This window comes from Pipistrellus hanaki (genome assembly GCF_964339955.1).
Source record: "Pipistrellus hanaki genome assembly, chromosome: 13".
NCBI lineage: Eukaryota > Metazoa > Chordata > Mammalia > Chiroptera > Vespertilionidae > Pipistrellus > Pipistrellus hanaki.
Genome location: NC_140515.1, coordinates 51,403,438 through 51,424,818, shown reverse-complemented (window position 1 = coordinate 51,424,818; position 21,381 = coordinate 51,403,438). Strand labels below are relative to the sequence as shown.

The 21,381-nt window shown below is 40.8% G+C and overlaps 1 protein-coding gene and 1 long non-coding RNA gene across 28 annotated transcripts in view; one reads left to right on the top strand and one right to left on the bottom strand.

The window, feature by feature from the left end:
• Positions 1–3,522: 3,522 nt before the first annotated feature.
• LOC311631984 lies at positions 3,523–6,802 on the bottom strand. Its single transcript, XR_014796682.1, has 2 exons — positions 6,536–6,802; positions 3,523–5,031 (listed from the first exon to the last, which is right to left on the bottom strand). It is a non-coding gene; the product is annotated as an uncharacterized lncRNA (long non-coding RNA).
• A 141-nt stretch (positions 6,803–6,943) lies between these two features.
• The window catches only part of LRRFIP2 (LRR binding FLII interacting protein 2), a 94,141-nt gene continuing 79,703 nt past the window's right edge, over positions 6,944–21,381 (top strand). For 26 of the 27 annotated variants that reach the window (XM_084902803.1, XM_084902800.1, XM_084902798.1 and 23 more), the window contains exon 1: positions 6,944–7,231. The gene's annotated coding sequence lies outside the window, so the exon portion shown is untranslated. Of the gene's footprint in view, positions 7,232–19,070; positions 19,164–21,381 lie in introns of those variants that run through there. The other variant, XM_084902812.1, reaches the window with a different exon arrangement.

Here is a 21,381-nt window from a genome sequence, read left to right as displayed (position 1 = left end):
CTCAATGTTCTTGTCAGGTGATAAACCAAAGCCAGATCTGATGTGTAAAAGGAGGGTTAGGTGTTTTGATGCAGAATGCATAAAACTCTGCTATCAGCTGTGACATGCTGGATTGTTCTTACAAGTCCACTAGACAGTTTTAGGAGGGCAGGAGCCACACCTGTATTGTTCATTTACTCAGCATCCAGGACATAGTTCGGTTGTTTTTCTTTAAATGAAAGAACAAATGATGTATGCAAGGGAAGAAAAAGTCTACAATGACTTTGAGCAGTGAGAATCATAATAGATCTACTTTGTAATTATATTTTTTGTATATTTTGAGTGGGGAATTGGTATTATAAACTACTTTTCTTTAAAAATTAATTTATCTGAGTGCAGATGTAATACATTTCATCTAGGAATATTTTGAAAAGTAAACAATCAAATCAAATCACTGATCATTCCATTTCTTAGGGTTAACATTTGTTTTTTTTCTCCATTATTTGCCTATTTCTGTATAATTTTAAACAATATTGGCATCATCTAGAACATACTGTTTAGTAATATACTTTTTACTTTTAAATGCATAGTTGACACTATCTTATGCTACCTTCTCCTGCAATAGAAATTTTAATGGTTATATGCCATTATATTTACTTATTTTTGTATATTAAAATTCATTGATTGGTTTTTAGAGAGGAAAGCAGAAAGAGGTAGAGAGAAATATTGATTTGTTCAACTTATTTATGCATTCATTGGTTGATTCTTGTATGTGCCCTAATTGAGACTTGAACCCACGAGATCTTGGTGTATCAGGATAATACTCTCACCAACTGAACTACCTGGCCAGGGGTCATTATATTTAAGATAGCCAGACCCAAGTCCCAAACCCCAAATATTGGTAAATAGGACCACAGGACAGTGATTGAGATCAGAATTGTGTTTGTTAACAAAAGCCGGCTATTCCAGGGCATGCACAGCTCCCCGGGGTGAGATTAACTTTAACAACTATCCATGTAGCGTGGCTTGATTGTCTGCCAGTCTCATCACCAACCTGAAGCAGGTTCTACAATAGAGAATGTAATGTTTGGTGTCCAGGGAAGCAGTGAACTAGAGGAGCCAACATTCTCTTTTCACCAAAGTAATCCAGAAAAGAGCCAACATTCTCTTTTCACCAAAGTTATCCATTTTCTGAAGCAAAATTTGAACTAAAATGTTTAAAATGCCATACAATTCTGATCAGACATCTTGTAGGGAAAGTAACCTGTTACGATAGAAAGGAATGAAAACGATGAAACTGAAATGAAGCTTAAGAGAAAACATATTATCTGTAGATATGTTCTTTTATGATTCCACGGTGTGTAAATGTCCTTCTAGAAGATAAACTTGAGCTGATCTCACTGGTTTCTGCAGTGGTTTCCCAGGCACCTTAGCTAGCAGCCACCCTGGCCCCAGGGTATCAAGTGCAAATAAACGTTTCAGGTGACTGACAGCAGGAAAGAATTGTAGGACAAGAAACTACCTGCCATACCTGTGCTGAAATACTGACCCTTCCAGCTGGTTAAGTTCTGTACTCAAGTCATTTACTTTTTGTGACGTTCACTCATCAATGACAAGTTAATATTTTCACTTGGTGATTCAGGGGTAAGTGCAGTATTGTGTATGAAATTGGAAGAGAGTCAGAGTGAGTGCCATGACATTATGAACTTCTTTTAAGCTTACAGGAGGAACAAAGCTTAGGCCTTTGAATTACTTGGCGTAGTATGATTTTTGACCTTCAGTACCACCCATTTTCTTATTTTGGTGACAGTACTCCACTTTTTTTCTGGGCAAAAAGCCTCTCCTATAGTCTATGTTCTTCTTTGAGTGAACCAAAAAAGATCTTACAGCCCTAATCGGTTTGGCCTGTGGACTGAAGGGTCCCAGGTTTGATTCCGGTCAAGGGCATGTACCTTGGTTGCAGGCACATCCCCAGTGGGAAGCATATGATGTGCCAATCACAGCACAGAAATTTTCCAGCTCCAGTTAATTTCTTTATGGATGGGCGGGTCATCCTGTTGCTTCCATTAGTGAATCCAGGAACTACTGGGAAGGATCTCTTTAATGCTGGACTGAAATCTTGCTGGGCATGAAATCTGAGTCTACTGCCAAAATGGAGGAGAGTTGAGCCTTTTTTAAAAATAAGAGTCTTTTTTGTCTGATCTGAAATGGGCACAAGTAGCAAAAGATAAAAAATTCTAACTCTATTCTTATTTTCATAGGACAGCTAGAAGTGTTTAATTTAAAAATTTGTAAGAAAATTGATGCTTTTTAACACAAAAGAAATAAAAACAAAAAAAAAAAACAACCCTAAATCTACATTAGACTAGTTTATTATACGAGCATTATAAAATACCTTTTAGGGACATGGCATTGTAAGATTTAAAAAAAAAAATTTTAACAGAGGGATAGAATTAGAAACATCGATCAGCTGCCTCCTGCACACCCCTCACTGGGGATGTGCCTGCAACCAATGTACATGCCCTTGACCGGAATTGAACCTGGGACCCTTCTGTCTGCAGGCCAAACCGGTTAGGGCTGTAAGATCTTTTCTTAAGAAATGTGTAACCTGTTTGGGAAGACCCAACATTAACAGTCTAAATTCTTTAGAATACAAGTGAATTGCAGACGGAAATGCATATAAACATTCGGAAAGGCAATATAAAGTAACAGATAACTATCTACAAACAAAGCCAGCCTAGAACAAAAGCATGAGTAAGAAGCTTTAGGCTAAACTCTGAGTATTTCTAATTGGATATTTTCTCTGAATTACTGACTTTCATATTCAATTTCCTCTTTGATATCTCTGCTTAAGATGTCCAATGGGTATCGCAAACTCACCTTGTTTCCAAACTTGCTTCAGTGGTCAGAGGCTGTATAAAACACACACATACACAGGCTGTCTAAATTTGTAGGTTTATTAGGGCTGGATGACATGGAATAATGTAGGCAGAAAAAAAAAAGTAAAAATCTTACAAATGAATAATTTTTAAGCATGTAGACCTCCAGAATTTTTTAGTAAACTTGTAATTCCAGGTGAGCACCATAGTAAACTTATTGACAGTCATTTACTATCTAGGAAAGGGAGAAGAGCCAAATCAAGTACAATAGAAATGAATTGTGGGAACTGGTAATTTTTTGATATAATGAAATAAAAACAAACTAAAAATCTAAAGAAGATAGGCAGAAGTCAATTTCCTAATTTTAGTAATCTATTATTAGAGGTACTGGTCAAAGGACACCCAGGACCTCTCAACTATTTTTGCAACTTCTTGTGAGTCTACGGTTATTTTCAAATCAAAAGTAAAAGTATAAATAGTAAACCTAGATAAGAAGAAATTTTTAGAAAGAATATTTGTTACATCTAAAACAAATATACACAGTTGTAAGGAGTTAACCAAAATTTAAAAAATGCTTTCAACACACAGACACACACACACACACACACACACACACACACTCTCTCTCTCTCTCTCTCTCTTTACAAATAAAAATATCAGGCTCTGAAAAGTGATAATTATTTTTAATATTTGAACCAACAATGTTTTTCAGAGATGTAAATAGAGGGAAACACAGTATTATGCTTGCAAAATACAACTTAATTTTGTGAAAACCATGAAAATGAGAGTTTGCTCTTAAAAAGGAAAATTTTTTGTTTCCTGACATCATCAAAGAAAAATGTGAAGGATCTGATATGAAAGGAACAAAAACGTACAGATCCTACTACCTCATTCCTCAGAACTGTATAAACACTTCCAGAATTTTCCTTTTCCTATTAATTTTTCCCTAAAGCAGCCAGTCCATAGACTCGGGGGCATACACATGTCAGAATATTCCACCAAGATATGGAACACATATTTTTGGCAGGAAGATCACTAAATGTGCAGGGAAAGATTGCTTGTGAAATAATTCAGAGTGATGCGTTTAGTCAGAATCCCCATGCAGTGACAAAATTTTAGCATCAGAAGACCTTATAACATTGTTCAGAATGTTCAAAAGACACATGACAGTATAAGCTCTTAAAACAAGTGGAATAGTTTTTATGGTGCCAAATAGAAAGCAAGCATCCCATAAAGGGGGAAGTAAAACACAAAGAAGTCCCAAAATTGCCTCATATATTTTCATAACAGTCTAAAAGCAATGTAGAAATCTGCTTGGCTGGATACTTTGCTTAAATAAATACTAAAGTATAGCAACATGGTGTGAAGGGAATTAGGGCCAGAAGCTCTGAGTTCAAATTTTAGTTCTTCCATCTACCAGTTTTGTTAACTTAGGCAAGCCACAATCTCTCTGAATCGCAATATCTTTGTTATTTAGGGTCCCAGGTTCGATTCCAGTCAAGGGCATGTACCTTGGTTGCAGGCACATCCCCAGTAGGGGGTGTGCAGGAGGCAGCTGATTGATGTTTCTCTCTCATTTCATCAGTGTTTGTTAACTCTCTCTCCCTTCCTCTCTGTAAAAATCAATAAAATATTAAAAAACAAGCAAACAAAAAAAAACTGATCCCCAGGTTCTATTTGGCAGGATTTAAAAGAAAATAAAATAAAATGGGAATATGAATCCCCATATCTGAAGGTGAGTCCAGCACTGAAAGGGATAATATATTTAAGTGCTGTCACAATGCTGTGCAGATCACAGGTACTCAATAAGTGTGAGCTCCCTCCCAGATTTCCCAGAAGACACAACAAAATATTTCTCTGTTAGTTTGCTCTGAGCCAAAACAAGTGGTTAAAGAGTAAAATAAAAAGGGCAAGAGAGTTTCATCATAATATTATCCAAGCAATCTTTGGATTAATTGTGCAGTTATATAAACTGATATTTAATAAACATCATTGAGGCCCATCGTGGTGGCTCAGTGATTGAGCATCATCCTATGAACCAGGAGGTCATGGTTGGATTCCAGTCAGGGCACATGTCCGGGTTGCAGGCTTGGTCCCCAGTAGGGGGCGAGCAGGAAGCAGCCATTTAATGATTCTTCTCTCTCATCATTGAAGTTTCTATCTTTCCCCCTCTCTCTTCCTCTCTGAAATCAATAAAAATATATAATAATAAATTCAAAAAATATTAAAAAAGAAAAAAATCATTGAGTTTACTGATATTATTCAGGTAATGCATTATTATTTGAATAGGTACTCTTCTTGCAAATCAGCTTTTGTCTTTTAACTGATTTAGCAAAATATGTCATTCATCCTTTATTCAGAGCATAACACAGTATGCTCTTTTGGCAAGATTAATCTCCTCTTGATTCCAGGTATTAGTTATTTTGCTCATGGGTCTGAGAAAAATAGTGACATGGAAAGATAAACAGTGAAAGGTTAATGAAATTGCCAAAACCGGTTTGGCTCAGTGGATAGAGCATCAGCCTGCAGACTGAAAGGTCCCGGGTTTGATTCTGGTCAAGGGCATGTACCTTGGTTGCGGGCACATCACCAGTAGGGGGTATGCAAAAGGCAGCTGATCGATGTTTCTCTCTCATCAATGTTTCTAACTCTTTATCCCTCTCTCTTCCTCTCAGTAAAAAAATCAATGAAAAAAAAAAGAAAAAGGTTAATGAAATTGTCTTTCAAGGCTGAGGCTATCATGCAATGAAGCATGTATTGATGTCTCCCTGTCTGGAGACGAAAGGTCCCTAATTCATGCCCTGAACTACTCCTATCAATGAAATAGTCCAACCCCCTGTAAAATCTAAAGGGCGAGCAAGCCTCCTGAAATTACAGAAGCACACAAGCAACCCTTAGGCGGCTTTAGGGACAGGTTCTTAACATAGAATCCGTGGGCTTTTATCCAGGGGGTTCTAGAACCAACTGTGTATGCAAAGCTGTGTCTTCAAGTGTATTTCCTTCTTTTTCTCAGGAGGCTGCTCAACTGCCACTTCCCTCTAGTGGTCTCGCCCAGCCGTTCTGTTGTGCCAAAGGGTATACAATCTCTCTCATCACCGCTGTGTCATTTCCTGCAGGGCCTTACACAACCTGCCATTACCTTCTTTGCTTGTTTAAGTCAGTCTACCACACAGAGCGCAGGGTCCTGGTCTTCCTCCGGGGCCTCGGACCTTGTGGGTCTGCAGAGGTATTTGTGGGATGAATGACACAGGTCTGTGTCCAGCAGATATCTAATGGTCTCCATGTGCATTCCTCCTCCCCACTCCACACCATTCCTCTCGGGAAACAATTTTTATTTATTTTTAAAAAATATATTTTATTGATTTTTTTTTTTTTACAGAGAGGAAGGGAGAGGGATAGAGAGCTAGAAACATCGACCAGCTGCCTCCTGCACACCCCCTACCGAGGATGGGCCCGCAACCAAGGTACATGCCCTTGACCGGAATCGAACCTGGGACCCTTCAGAACGAAAGCCGAAGCTCTACCCACTGAGCTGTAAACCGATATCGGCATCGGGAAACAATTTTTAAAACCACTCGTTTTCCTTTTGAAAATAAGGCTTCTAGCATTTCAACCACACCCACTCACCCTCTCACCCCCGTTTCCTACGGTCGGAACTGCCACCCCGGGCCACGTACCCAGGCCCATGAGGTCGGACAGTTTAGAGGCGACCAGGGCAGGTGCGGCCTTGAACAGATACGCGCATCCGTTCCCATCCCGGGCCCTGGTGGAGGGCCCGGAGGACCCACCTCTAGGCCGCCCGGGCCTCGGCCTACGGTCCGGCGGGCGCACTGCGCCCCCTCCGTCCGGCGGGGTCCCCGCATCTCGCGAGGCGGAGGGGGGCGGGGTGGCCGGAGCCCCGCTCCCCCGGCGGCGGGCCGCTCGCCGCGGGACCACCGGCTGCACACGGGCTGGCCGCGATCGAGCCCGTCCGTCGTGCGCGCGCCGCCGCCGCCGCCGCCGCCGCCGCCGCGGCCGCAACTACTTCCGGGTGAGCGGGGTCGCCGACCCTGTGGCCCCGCCCCTCCGCCGCCTCCGCCTGCCGCTCGGGCTGCGGCTCCTCCCGGGGGCTGGTTCCCGCTGCCCGAGCCGCGGCGCCCCGGGGACACCGGCGTGACTGGCTGGCGGAGCGGCCGTCGGCTCTGGAGCTGCCTTGTCCAGCCCGGCCCGCCTGGCCGGGGACGTGGGACCGAGGTCGCCCTCCGCGCCCCTCGCCCTTTGCTCCGCGCTCTTCGCCCCGGCGGGCTCCGGCGGGCTCCCGGCGGGCGGGCGGGCGGGCCGCGCTCCGGCCCTTCCCGGGCGGCGCCGCAGCCACTGCCCGCGTCCAGCCACAGGTAAGGGCTGCTCTCCCCGCGGTCCGGGGGGCAGCGGGGACGGGCGGGGACCCCCTTTCCCGGCCTTCTTCAGCCCCGGGGTCCGCGCCGCCGCTGACCCCTGCTGGGGGCCGGGCTCCCCTGGAGCTGGCCGCGCCTCCGGGCGGGCGCCGGGGTCAGGGTCGCCCCCCGCCGCCCGCGGTCCCCGGCGTCTCGCCTGATGTCTAACGCGGACCCTGCGTCCTCGCGAGGGGAGGGTGTCCCTCCCTTGTAGCAGAGATGAGCTGGGCTGCTGTCCCTCTGCCTCGGGTGCTCCTGGCGCCTTCTCCCCCTTCCCGGACGCGGCACCCTCTTGGGTCTGTCCCAGCCTTGTCCACCCAGGGGACGGTGTCAGGCCGGTGGAGGGCGTCCATTTATTTATTTATTTTTGTAATGGCCTTTCCCACCCCCTTCCTCCTTGACCTGAACTGAAGTGCAGGCATAACTGGCGCTTGCTGGGAGTGTCCGGCTTCATGCTTGACTAATAGGGGGTGTTCTGCACACCCAGATTGTGAAGTTATGCTAGTCCAGCCCAGTCAGGCCTGCTGCTCCTGCCTCTGAAGATCCTGGAGGAAGCAGGAAGACCTAAGGAAGCCCACCTTGTTTTCCTTCTTATGGGGGAGGGGGACAAGCGGGAGTGAGCCGGGAAAGCGGAAAAGTTCAGGTGCTGGCTCTACTTGTTTCACTCTGGGAGATACAAATGTCAGGCTGCTGAGATGTGGCTAGCAGCCTGACATTTATCCTAAACCGTAACTAATTTGTAGCTCATTTTCTTTTGAGTTTCCATTTAATGACTCAGCATTTCTGCCAGAAATAGAAGGAGAAAAAAAAAACACAACCCTGTAGAGTAGGTGAGTTGACTAAAAGGTGTGTTGAGGATAACAGAGTGGCCATTCCTTTATTTAAATCACAGATGGAAGGGAATGTGGATACAGGGATGGCATCAGAGAGAGAGAGGCGCAAGGGATGGAAAGATGATTTTCTTAATGTTTAAAATAACTCCCCCCCCCAAGATAACATTTTATTTTGGGGGATAAGTCTGTTTTTGGAGGAGGTGCAGGGTTGCAGATAAGAGTGAGTTGGCTGGGATTTGAGGCCTGCTGTGGTTTGAAAGTCTTGCAGAATTAACCCTGTTTTACCAACATCACGTTCTGTTGAGCCAATACAAAGATGATGATCTGGTATTCTAGTGATGTAGAATAAGAATTTTGGAAAGGGTGATTCATATAGGAAGTTAGGTCACTACTGGGTGAATCATTGATTTGGATCTTACAATAGGAGTAGAGGGAAGCTAGAAGTTTGTTGCTGCCTGTTTTATTAGGTGCCTTCACTCATTTTGTAGTAAGTGCTGTATTACACTTTAAGTTTGTTGCTGGATATTTATTGCCATAAAGTGTAGTAAGGAAATAAAAATGGAACTTTGGCAGAAAGTTTGGATGTAGAATTGCTTGTTAGTTCCTAAGTGGATTGTTGTGAGTTTTACCCATATTTTGCCCAATGGGGAAGAGAAATGAAGGACTCTAGAAGCAACGTCAGGGAAAAGGAGAGCTACCTCCTTAAGGTAGGGACAAGTTCACTGAAAGGGTTTCACCCATTTTGCAAATCTATCCTTAAAAATGTGGAATGAGACTACACATTAGTGACTTCTTATTTAAGTTCTGGAATAGAAGAAAGTGTGTAGTGAAGTTGTCACTTATTATTGGAATGAATTCATTTAAAACTAGAAATAACTTTTTGTGCTGAAATGTAACTTGATCATTTTGGCTTTTAAAATGTTGTTAAGCAAAAAAGCTTTGAATCACAGAGTTCTTGATACTCTTAGACTGTTTTCCTTTTCTTCTTTCTGCAATTCAGCTTATTTTACCTTGATTCTCATTTCTAAAGAACTTTAGTTATCTGTGATAAAGTAATGTTTAGTTTACCCTGTCGGTCTTGCTTACCAAATTCCTTTAATGCTTTGACGAAGTTTTGGCATCTTGTTTCCTAGATTATTGATCCTCAATTCAGAATGTTCCCTAATGCTGCTTTTGATTTTTGTCTAGCCAACAGTGACATAAGAGTTTCAGTTCCCCTGATCAGAGACTCCCCTTTGGAAAATCCCTTGTGGAAACCACCCTCACGACCATCACTGATGGTCTGGACAGGTAGATATTGAAGAGAAGCCTTCCTAGGTCAGGATTTAAGCATCTCTGTAATGAAGGAAAAAGCGATAGGGAGAATATATTTGACAAAGTAGATTCTTTCTCTCTGAAAACAAAAAACAAAAACAGATCTTTACTAGAAATGAGAGGGAGGGAGCAGTTTATGGCAAAGCCCTTTGTGAATTGGTTACCCTGCTCTTACTGTAAAAAGAAACAGAATTGCCAAAACCGGTTTGGCTCAGTGGATAGAGCGTTGGCCTGCGGACTGAAAGGTCCCAGGTTCGATTCCGGTCAAGGGCATGTACGTTGGTTGCGGGCACATCCTCAGTAGTGGGTGTGCTAGAGGCAGTTGATGGATATTTCTCATCGGTGTTTCTAATTCCCTATCCCTCTCTCTTCCTCTCTGCAAAAAATCAATAAAATATATTAAAAAATAAATAAATAAAAGGAAACAGAATTGATGATGGATAGAAAAAAAAAAATCTCCCTGCAGTGTGCTGGGCATGTTGATGAGGGTCACTTAAGAGGAAATAAATTCTTCTGTCCTCACCCTAGGATCACTGCACCTACAAAAGGCCCTTTCATAACCTTTTCCTTTTCGATAGTTGCTTTCTCTCTGGAGACTCTGAATGGAGAGATGGCCCTTTAACCAGGAAAACCTACTACCTTGTCTAGTTTGCAAATAACGAATAGACTTTATGACCATCATTTCAGAACTCTTAAACTTCAGAGGAAGAAATTGAGAAAATTTACTCTGGGAATAAAATAACTGTCTGTTTCCTCCATTTTCCCCTTTAAGATGATAGATAGGACACCTATGGAACTGATTAAAATATATTTTTTTAATTTATTGATTTTAGAGAGAAAGGAGAAGGGGGACAAAAAGGGGAGGAACATTAACTTGTTGTTCCACCCATTTATGCAGTCATTAGTTGTTTCTTGTATGTGCCCTGACTAGGGATCGAACCCGAAACGTTGGCATATCCAGATGGTGCTCTAACCAGCTGAACTCCTGAGCAGGGCAAAATGATTTTCTGTGTGTGTTGCCCATTGCACTTTCAAAACTTACTGGCCTATAATAAATTGGGCCAGATTTAAAATGAATCAAACAATGGGCTAAAAATTGGGTTTATCATGTTATAGTTTTTAATTTGTTCTATTATTTCTGTATTTTGGTGGGGGGACCGAGAGAATTCTAGTCTGTTTCTTTTAAAAATTAAAAAAAACAAAAACACCCATATATTTGTATTGATTTCAGAGAGGGAAATGAAGAGAGAGAAACATCAGTGATGAAACAGAATCATTGATCAGCTACCTACTGCCCCTTATTGGGATCAAGCCCACAACCCTGGCATGTGCCCTGACTGGGAACTGTGACCTCCTGTTTCATAGGTTGATGCTCAACCACTGAGCCACACTGGCCAGGCTATTCTGTTTCTTGAAGAAACTCTGAGATTTGTTGCATATGCATGCTTTTGTTTTGGCTTGTGTAGAGACCGCAGTAGATAAGAGTAGGAATGGTTAAGAAGGGGGGAAATGGCATACATGGAAGGAGAATGCTCATCATGGATTCAGTAGATTTTTGTAGGACATTTTAAAATGGATAAAACATTTAAAAAGAAGACGTTATATAGTGAAAAGGAAAACTCCTTTCTATGCTAAACTTTTCTCACTCCCCCACCCTCTAATCCAAGCAAACAGTATTAAAGGTTTCCTGTGTACCCTTCTCCAAATTTTCTATTACATATGTAATCACATATATTTAGGAGACATGTTCTATTCCTTTCATTCTTACCCTTGATATGTCTTAGAGCTCTTTCTATATTAGTACATATGTCTATCTGACTTTTTAAAACTTTTTTATTGAATTTATTGGGGTGACATTGGCTAATAAAATTGTATAAGTTTTGGGTGTACAATTCTATAATGCAACATCTGTACATTGTATTGTGTGTTCAGTACTCTTAAGTCAAGTCTCCTTCCATCACCATTTATCCCTCCTATATCCTCTTCTACTTCCGCTGACCCACTTTCCCATCTGATTTTTAAAAAAGGCTGGATGTCCTGCCTAATGTAAATGGACCATAATTGATTAATTTTCCATAATTTATTTTGCCATTTCCTATTAAGAGGCATTTAGATTGTTTGTAGTTTTATACAAATGCCTTTATTGTGAACAACTCAATTATAAGTCTTTGTACTAGTCCATGAGTATTTTATGGAATGTTTTCTGAAAGTGTGATTGCAGTATTGTGAAATTTAAAAGTTTATTTCAATCCTGTATTTGGCTTTATTTTATAATAGAAGTTAACTTATTTCTTAACCTTACTGAGGGAGAAAGGAGCTCTTAATTACTTGTATTACTTATCCTTCTTTCCATTTAAAAAACATTGCAACTGTATTTTATAAGACAATTTAAAACATTTTAGAGTGACAGATAGTTCATTTTATTTGTCCTTGTCAGGGTAAATATACCATTACCAGTAGCTTAAGGACTGGTACTGTTCTGGACAAATCACTTCATTTATAATTGGTAATAGTTAAATGAATACTTTTTGTAGTAGGCTGATTGTTTTAGAATTTTATGACCAATATCGATTAAAAACATTGTATATAGTTTGACTTCTTGCCCTGCTGAAGTCTGCTACTATGTTGTTAGTCACGAGGGAAATAAATAACCCAAGTCTTTTTCCTTTATCTTCTTCATTCCAGTGTATTCATAATAAAACAAACCTCTGTGGAGTTTGAGATCTAAAAATCCTTTTGCAAACCAGAGTGCTATTGGTGGGTTAATTTCCCAAGGCAAGAGGTAGGCACAGATTCAGTCTTTATTCTGCAGAGTGTTGTGAGCAGGATAAAGGAGGTCTAAGATTTTAATTTCTATGTTATTTAGCTCACTCATGTCTAGAGGAGGTTCAGGAATCTTTGCCCTTTTCACACGAGAGAGACTAGGGAAACAAAAGCGCTGAGGGGCCAAGGTGTTATGATGAAGTTGGAACTTGTGAGTGGCAGTTCCCCTGGCTGGTGCCCAGGTCTATTTTGAGGCCTTGTCAGAGCTTGCCTGACAGAGCCTACCACAGAACTGTAATCTGTCCTGGTCCTTCTGTGGCTCCGGAAGGCCCGCGGTTGAGGGACAGTGGCATCCACAGAAGAGGGAGCTATAAAGGACATTGGCCTTCAGACGATGAAGGCTACATTGTGAGGTGAAGATCTGCTTAGCACACATACCCTAGGATCCAGGGGTTTGCCTTCCTTTTTAAAGGAAAGAGCATGATCAAGAAAAAGTAATGAGGAAAGTGTTTTAGAAAAATGTGCACAAGCACGAGCACAGGGCTGTATCAGTATTGATATTACATTCTGGTTCTGAGTGTTTGCCAAGAATCAGCCACATGTTTTACAACAGGGGAAAAGCATTACTATTGCTGGCATAGGGAGGCCATGCCCCTAGTTGAAATAGTCTAATTCAGAGACCTTCACACTTGTCATTGGGATCAAAAGGACACTGGGAGTGATGAGCTGTTTTGCAGGATTATTTTGAGTTCATACAGAGAGATTAGCTTCTGCCCGTATTCTCATTCTCTTCTTCCCATAGAGCTGTTAACAGTGCAACATAATGAAGTTATTTCTTTAAGCTCTTGGTTATTATCACACTAGAGGCCCGGTGCATGAAAATCCATGTACTGGAGTGGGGGTGGGGGAGGCAACCCGGTGATCAGGGAAGGCAGTGCCCCTTCACACCTCTGCTGCGGCCACTGCTGGCAGCACAAGCCTCAGCCAGCCCTGGTTACCTGAGCCTTGGGCAGCCCTAGGCAGCTGTGTAGCTGAGATTCGAGGTTGGCCTGTGCCTCAGGCTGGCCCTGGGGGACTCCAGAGGCAGGCTCGTGTAGCTGCCAGGCCTAGGGGCAGGCCTGGTCTTACTGCATGCCTGCTGCCCCGGTGGGGCTGAGGGGACTGGGCACTGCCATCTTGTGGCTGTGAGCGCCACCATCTTTGAGGGTGGGACAGTCAATTAGCGTATTCCCTCTTTATTGGCTGCAGGTGCCACCATGTTTGTAACAGTGTGAGGGTCAATTAGCATATTTCCTCTTTATTAGATAGGATGGTAGCTCCCAGCATAGCTGCCTGTACCATGTGCTTCTCATAAAAACCTTGTTGTTTTATATACTTAGAGAATGAATCGCTTGAGTGTAAAGTTCTTTAACTGATCTCACTTGTTAGACTAGAAAGCTGTAAAAGAGCTTAGTGCTCCACCCTTTCGACCAAGGTTCATTTCACCACACTTAGCTGTACCCTGTATTGCAGTAAAGGTTGTTTGAGGAGTGTGGCATACAGACTTAATTTACAGATGCAAAGCCTGCATCCTTTCTTTTGCTTTAAATTAGGTTGTGACTCCAGGAAATTAGTTTTTTCTTGCCCTTAGAAATTTGATTGGTAGTGTTTGATGAAGATGTTTTTAGTATCCAATGTGAGAAGAAAAAAATAAACTGGAGTGTTTTTTTTTTTACTCCTCTATTCCTGTCACCTGGTTTATTTCTGTTATCTTCCTTCCCTGTTTCTGCCTTTTACTCCTACCCCCCTACCACCCCCCCCCCAAAAAAAAAGTAAGAAAAAAAAAGTGAGGTTAGAGCAGAGCAGAGGTGAGACAGTGGAAAAGAGGTTTGGAAAGCCTCAGAGTACAAGCTTTACTTGTACAAAACATGCATATGAGCATGTTTTTATTCTCAGAAGTGGGATACTAAAAACTTTTTAAAAGAATCACAGTTCATCCCTTCCATTGTTTGCACTTTGAGCTCTGTATATCTTGGTTTTCCTTATTATGAATGCCAACATTTTAAGTAGTTGTGTTTGTTATTTTTCTTCACTCAAGGACATGTTCATTGACTTTTAAGAGGTGGGGAGGAAGAGAGAGAGAGAGAGATATCTCAATTGTTTGCTTCCCCTACACGCCCCAAATGGAATCAAAGCCACAAATCCTAGGTATGTGCCCTGACCAGAAATTGAATCTGAGACCTTTCGGTGTATAGGACAACTCTCCAACCAATAAAGCCACTATACAATATATATATATTTTAACTACTTTTGCTATAAAATACATATACTGCTTTAGGAAACAAATTTAATTTTTTTTAAATACGTTTTTTTTTTAAATTGATTTTCAGAGAGAGAGGAAGGGAGAGAGAGGGAGAGTGAAGGAGAGAGGAAAATCTATGAGAGAGTTGCTTTATGCACACCCCTTACTGGGGATTGAGCCCAAAACCTGGGCATGTGTCCTGACTTGAAATTAATTGGTGACCACTTGGTGCATGTGGGTGGATCCTCAACCCCTGAGCCACATAGGCTGGGCAACAAGTTTTATTTTTAAGTTACTTGTTCTGGTCACTTTGTTATTCTTTCAACATCCCCCACTTTTTTTTTTTTTTTTTTAAGTGAAATCATTTTACCAGCTAGGAGCAATATTTTGGTTTTCTTTTTTCTAAGTTAAAGAGAGTACAATATACTGTATGCAGAGGATTAGGATGTTTAAATATTTATTTTCCTGTTAAATGGTTTAAATCATTAATAATAACAAACAGTACAATTAGTAAGAATACATGTTGTTGCTTAAAAAAAAAAAAAAAAAAAAAAGTATTTCATTAAGTGACCCAAGGATTATAAGACTAAAGAAAGAAATGGGGGGGAGATCAGTTTTGAAGTAGATGTTTCTTCCCCTGTCATGGATATCTAAGTGGATGGTCAAGGAATTGGGACAGTCACTGCTCACCTCTGTTACCAAACTCACCTTTTGTTCCCCATCCCAAGTTTTCCGCCCCCCCTCTAAATTGTAAAATATACATGGCTCAATTTAACACTTAAGCCATTTTTTAAAAGTATTCTTTCTTATTGATTTCAGAGAGGAAGGGAGAGGGAGAGAGAGATAGAAACATCAGTGATGAGAGAGAATCATTGATTGGCTGCCTCCTGTACACTGAGGATCGATCCCACAACCGGTCCATGTGCTCTGACTGGAGATCTAACTGACCTCCTGGTTCATAGGTCGATGCTCAACCACTGAGCCACGCTGACCAGGCATTTCCTCTTTATTCTTATAAAAAGGAGCCAAATGTTGATATTAGGACTTTTATGAGTAGAAGTAAATGCAATTTAAGGGGAACTCATTGCATGTATATCTGGAGTGGAGTGGCACTTGGATTAGCTACTCTCACAGCTGTGCTGTTTGTTAGCTCTGCTCTTCTCTGCAATCATTCCCCATGAACATTATGCTTACATTGCATTATGTCTCCTTGTTGCCTTCTGGTATCTTGCCTACCATTCAGGATATTCGTTTGCCCTTTCTATCTATGGCAGATTTAAGCTAAACAAAGCTGACCAATAAGCATGGCTTCAAAGAGGGAAAACATTAATGTTTTCCTTTCTCATATAAAAACTAGAGGCTTGGTGTACGATATTCACAGTCTGAGACCCCTTAGGGGATGTCCGCCTGCTGGCTTAGGCCTAGGGGTATAGTGCTTAAGCTGGCAGGCAGACATCCTTCTAGCAGTCTGGGGTTCTTGCAGTCCGGGACCCCTTGCTCCTTACTGGCTTCTGGCTGAGCTGTGCTTCCGCAGCTCCTTCATTGAGTGTTGGCTCCCTGATGGTCAGTACATGTCATGGTGACCAGTCGTTCCACCATTCAGTTGATTTGCATATTAGGGTTTTATTATATAGGATTACTTTCTCATATAAAAATATCTTGGATCACTATTATTTTTTTCCAGTGCGTGAGCTACAGGAGGTGGAAAGAATCATAGAGGTCTTCAGGGAAACCTGAAAATTTCAAATAATTTTTCTCTGATAATAAAAACTTACAGACTTAAAAATTGATGTGTTTTTCCCCCCCAGAACTTTGAGGACCTCAGTGGTTGCTTTTTTGTTATAATTTGACTGTTTGATTTGAGTCAGATTTTTAATTTTAAAGTTTAATTCAATGGTGTTTATTCTGTTTAAAATTAGCAATGTGTTTTTCATTTACTTAGAATTTCATTATGTCTCTAAAAGTGATGGTTAATGTTAAATCTGGTCTTTTTTTTTTTTTTTTTTTAAGTAAAAATTGCATAGACTGGCCAGATAGTTCATTTACACCAAGTCCCGATATGCCAACATTGCAGGTTTGATCCCCAGTCAATGCACATACAAGAATCCACCAATGAATGCATAAATAAGTGGAACAACAAATTGGTATTTCTCTCTTTCTCAAATAAATAAATATTTAAAAAATTACATAGAAAGGTATGCATAGATCTTAAGTGTACCATTTAATGACCTCTGTCTTCTATTTCCTTCTCAGTCAATTATTCCAGTAACACTATTAAATAACACCCATTGTAAGGTCACAGCCCCAAAGCTTGTGTGTTCATTTAGATTTTCAAAAATAGACTGAAAACCAGAAAGTACCTTAAAAATTTTTAATTTCATTATGTAAATATACTGAGTAGTATAATGACTATACTATAGGCATTTGTATTTTTTAAAGGCATTTTTATTTTTTCCAGATTGTTCCATGCTTTTGCAAAATTTCTTACCATGGCTAATGATATCATATAATGCACGCAGTAGGAAATATCTTGAAGATACTTTTGGTTAGTTAAAAGTATGAAATTGTAAGAAAGGAAAGGATTACTCTTTTATCAACTTCATAAACTAAATATGTAAAAGAGGTAGTTATTTCAAGATACTTTAAACAATTAATGGTGCTTTATAAGTTTATTAAGTGGTTGCACTTAACACCTTTGAGCCTCACATTAACCATGTTAAATATAATACAATAGTTGGGACAGTTTCTGCTCTACAGGTGAAGAAACCAAGGCTCGGGCAGTAGGAAGGACAGGGCAGCAGTTGCTTGTGCAATCAGATGAACTCACGTCCTCTCACTGGAAATCCCGTCCAGTGGGAACGACTGCAGTCACACTGCCTTTAGTTCAGGTGCCATTCCAGATACCATGGATTGCTTATGAATAACTACCAAGTGTTGCATTGTGCAGACCAGAGTCATCTGTAATGACAACTGTGAGGCAGAGACTTACCGTGCCAATGTTTTGAGTTCTCCATGATGAAATGCTTAGATATAGGGAACTGCAACTATCAGTATCCAGACAGAACTAAGTGTGCTGTATTTAGAATGTGACATACTGATGTTACATACACATTCTGTTCTCACAAAAGGGAACAATCTCATGATTAAAGTGCCACTCAATGTGGCAGAATGCCTGCTTTTCAGAAATGTGTTCTCTGAGAAGATCATTGGGGAAGAGAAAACCTTCCTGATGTATCTGTCTGTTTTGGAAGGTTTATATTCCACAGCATTCTGAAGGTACTTCCCTTCTTTCCCTTAGATAGACCAATACGTAATGACAAAACCATCTGGAGAAAATCAGTTTGACATTGTCTGGGTAAAGGACTTGACAAAAGGCAGGCCGTTTTGTTTTTGTTGGTGAAAGGTTTAGCTCTTGGTGTGGTCGAATCCACTAAGGAAAAGCTGGGAGAGAGTAGCATGGCTCCTCGGGAAAAGTGTTCTTTGGGATAGAAACTTACTGCAAGTCCTCTTAGGATAAGAAACAGAAATAACATATTTGAGTCTTTATCCTTATATTTATAATTTTGTTGAAAAGCAGTTTTCCATTGCCTATGCCAGAAATATTTTTTTGAAGGTTTTCCCCTATCACTGATGTAGAATGTTCTGGAGTTATTAGAAGATAGATTGCATAGAAGCTGAAAACCTTTAAGGATGCCTGCCTACAGAGTTCAAATAATACAATTCTTCAAAAGCACTCGATTGTTTTATTTTTATTTTACATTTTATTGATTTCAAAGAGGAAAGGAAGGTGAGAGAGAAATAGCTATCAATGATGAGAGAGAATCATCCTGCATGCCCCACACTGGGGATCGAGCCTCCAACCTTGACCGTGCCTGGGAATCGAACCATGACCTTCTGGTTTATAGGTCAACCATGGAGCCACACCTGCTGGTAGCACTAGATTGTTTTATAATTTATTTATTTTTATTGATTTTTTACAGAGAGGAGGAGAGAGGGATAGAGAGCCAGGAACGTCGACCAGAGAGAAACAGCGACCAGCTGCCTCTTGCACACCCCCTACCGGGGATGTGCCCACAACCAATGTACATGCCCTTGACTGGAATCGAACCCAGGACCTTTCAGTCCGCAGACCGATGCTCTACCACTGAGCCAAACCGGTTTCGGCTAGATTGTTTTATTAAATAGATAATGGTTGGTCTGCCTCTTATGCAGGACCTGCCCAATCACATAAAAACCTAGATACCCTCTGTAGCTAGGACAAGGAAGACAAGCAAGAACTCGTTCCCATTTCCTATTTATCCTCTGCCGCTGTCCCTTCTTTTTGTCATCTTACTCTCCGGACTAGTTAGCCTGAAGCTTGTTGAAACAGTTTATTTTCTAAATAAATCTTTTCTCTCTCTCTCTCTCTCTCTCTCTCTCTCTCTCTCTCTCTCTCTCTCTCTCTCTAAATATGTATTCATTTATTAACTCTTGTATGTTCCCTGACGTGGGATCAAACCTGAAACCTTGGCATATCAGGACCATGCTCTGAACAACTGAGCTACCCGGCCAGGACCAAGATAATTCTTTATGTAAATCTGTGTGCTAGGAATATGCTGGCAGGTCTAAAGTCTAAGGCAGTGTTAAGAAAGAAGCAAAATGGATTCTGGGGAAAGAGGAGAAAGAAGTGTATTCAAAAGTGTACCACCAGCGTTGGCTTCAGGTAGTGTACCTTAGCTGTATAGTATATTGTGCCTAATTTGGTTGTGATCTCTTTTGAGGAAAGTTTATTCTTTGAGCCTTGAATGTTTTAGTTTTTTAAAAATGCATGTATCTTTCTCCAGTGCTATTGGAATTTTAGAGAATCAAGGAAAAAAACAGCAACAAACCCAGCCATAATCCTATCCTCCTAATGAAACCACTGTTGCACATACTTTCAGCAACATCTTTTTTCTTCTGTAATTATTTTGAGTGTCTAGAATTAGAAAATGCCTATGTTTTTGTCTCATGCTTCCGTGAAATGTCTTTCAATGTGTCCTTGGAAAGCTGGCTGAAGGACAATAATTGGATGATACCCCACAGTATGTTAGCTAAATTGTCATTCTAGTCTGAAAGGGAACTTTGTATTGCCTTCTGCTTTTTTTCTCAGTAGGTGATTAATATTTGTACACATTACTATTAAGTAAGTGATGGATGATCTTTAAAATTATGCTGAGGGTGAGGAGTATGGGAGACTAATGAGAAAGTTCTGTGTTTTTCAGACATTGTCCTGATTAGTAGCTCAGATTTATTAGCTGCTACTTTTATACATTCATTCTTTTGTTTGTTTTCATTTAAATGAGTTCTTTTCTCATTTTTTCCATTAAACTTACATAACAAATTTATTTTATTTCATTTATTTATTTTTTATTCCTGACCTGCCTTTTATTTTTATTTTCTAAATAAATCTTTATTGTTGAGATTATTACAATTGTTCCTCTTTTTACCCCCCATAGTTCCCCTCCACCTGGTTCCCACCCCACCCTTTGCGCTTACCCCCCATACTGTCCTCATCCATAGGTGTACAATTTTTTGTCCAGTCTCTTCCCGCACCCTCCATACCTCTTTCCCCCTGAGAATTGTTAGTCCACTCCCTTTCTATGTCTCTGATTCTATTATATTCACCCATTTATTCTGTTCATCAGATTTTTTATTCACTTGATTTTCAGATTCACTTGTTGATAGATATGTATTTGTTGTTCATAATTTTTATCTTTACCTTTTTCTTCTTCTTCCTCTTAAAGAATACTTTTTAGCATTTCATATAATACTGGTTTTGCGGTGATAAACTCCTTTAGCTTTTTCTTATCTGTGAAGCTCTTTATCTGCCTTCAATTCTGAATGATAGCTTTGCTGGGTAGAGTAATCTTGGTTGTAGGTTCTTGCTATTCATCACTTTGAATATTTCTTGCCACTCCCTTCTGGCCTGCATAGTTTCTATTGAGAAATCAGCCGACAATCTGTATGGGTGCTCCCTTGTAGGTAACTGTTTTTCTCTTGCTGCTTTTAATATTCTCTCTTTGTCTTTTGCTCTTGGAATTTTAATTAAGATGTGTCTTGGTGTGGTCCTCTTTGGATTCCTCTTGTTTGGGGTTCTGTGCACTTCCTGGACTTGTAAGTCTATTTCTTTCACCAGGTGGGGGAAGTTTTCTGTCATTATCTCTTCAAATAGGTTTTCAGTATCTTGCTCTCTTTTTCTGGCATCCCAATAATTCGGATGTTGGTACTCTTGAAGTTGTCCCCGAGGCTCCTTACACTATTCGCATATTTTTGGATTCTATTTGCTTTTTGCTTTTCCGGTTGGGTGTTTTTTGCTTCTTTGTATTTCAATGATTTGACTTTATTCTTGTGATCCTGTAGTTTGCTGTTGGATCTCGGTATATTATTTTTTATTTCAGTTAGTGTATGCTTAATTTCTAGTTGGTCCTTTTTCATATCCTCGAGGGTCTCACTAAATTTATCAGCCTTTTCTAGAAAGTTCTTGTAAAGCCTTATAACCGTGGTTTTGAACTCTATATCCAGTCGTTTGCTTTCCTCCATACCTTTCATTTGTGACCTGTTTCTTTGTCTCCGCATTTTGGCTGCTTCCCTGAATTGATAGAGTAGCTTTGTTTGCTAGGTGTCCTGTAGGGCCCAGTGGCTCAGCCTCCTCAGTTACCTAAGGTGGACACTCTTGGTCCACTCCTTTGTGGGCTGTGTGCACAGTCCTGTTGTAGTTAAGCCTGATTGTTGGTATTACTGGGAGGAATTGACCTCCAGGCCAATTGGCTGTGAGGATCAGCTGTGTCTATGCAGGAAGAACTTCTGTGCTGGAGACACTTTTATGAGACAAGACTTGCAAAAGCCTCTGTGCTCAGCTTAGATAGGGCAGAGTCTCAGGGTGGGGCAGACATCGGTGGCTT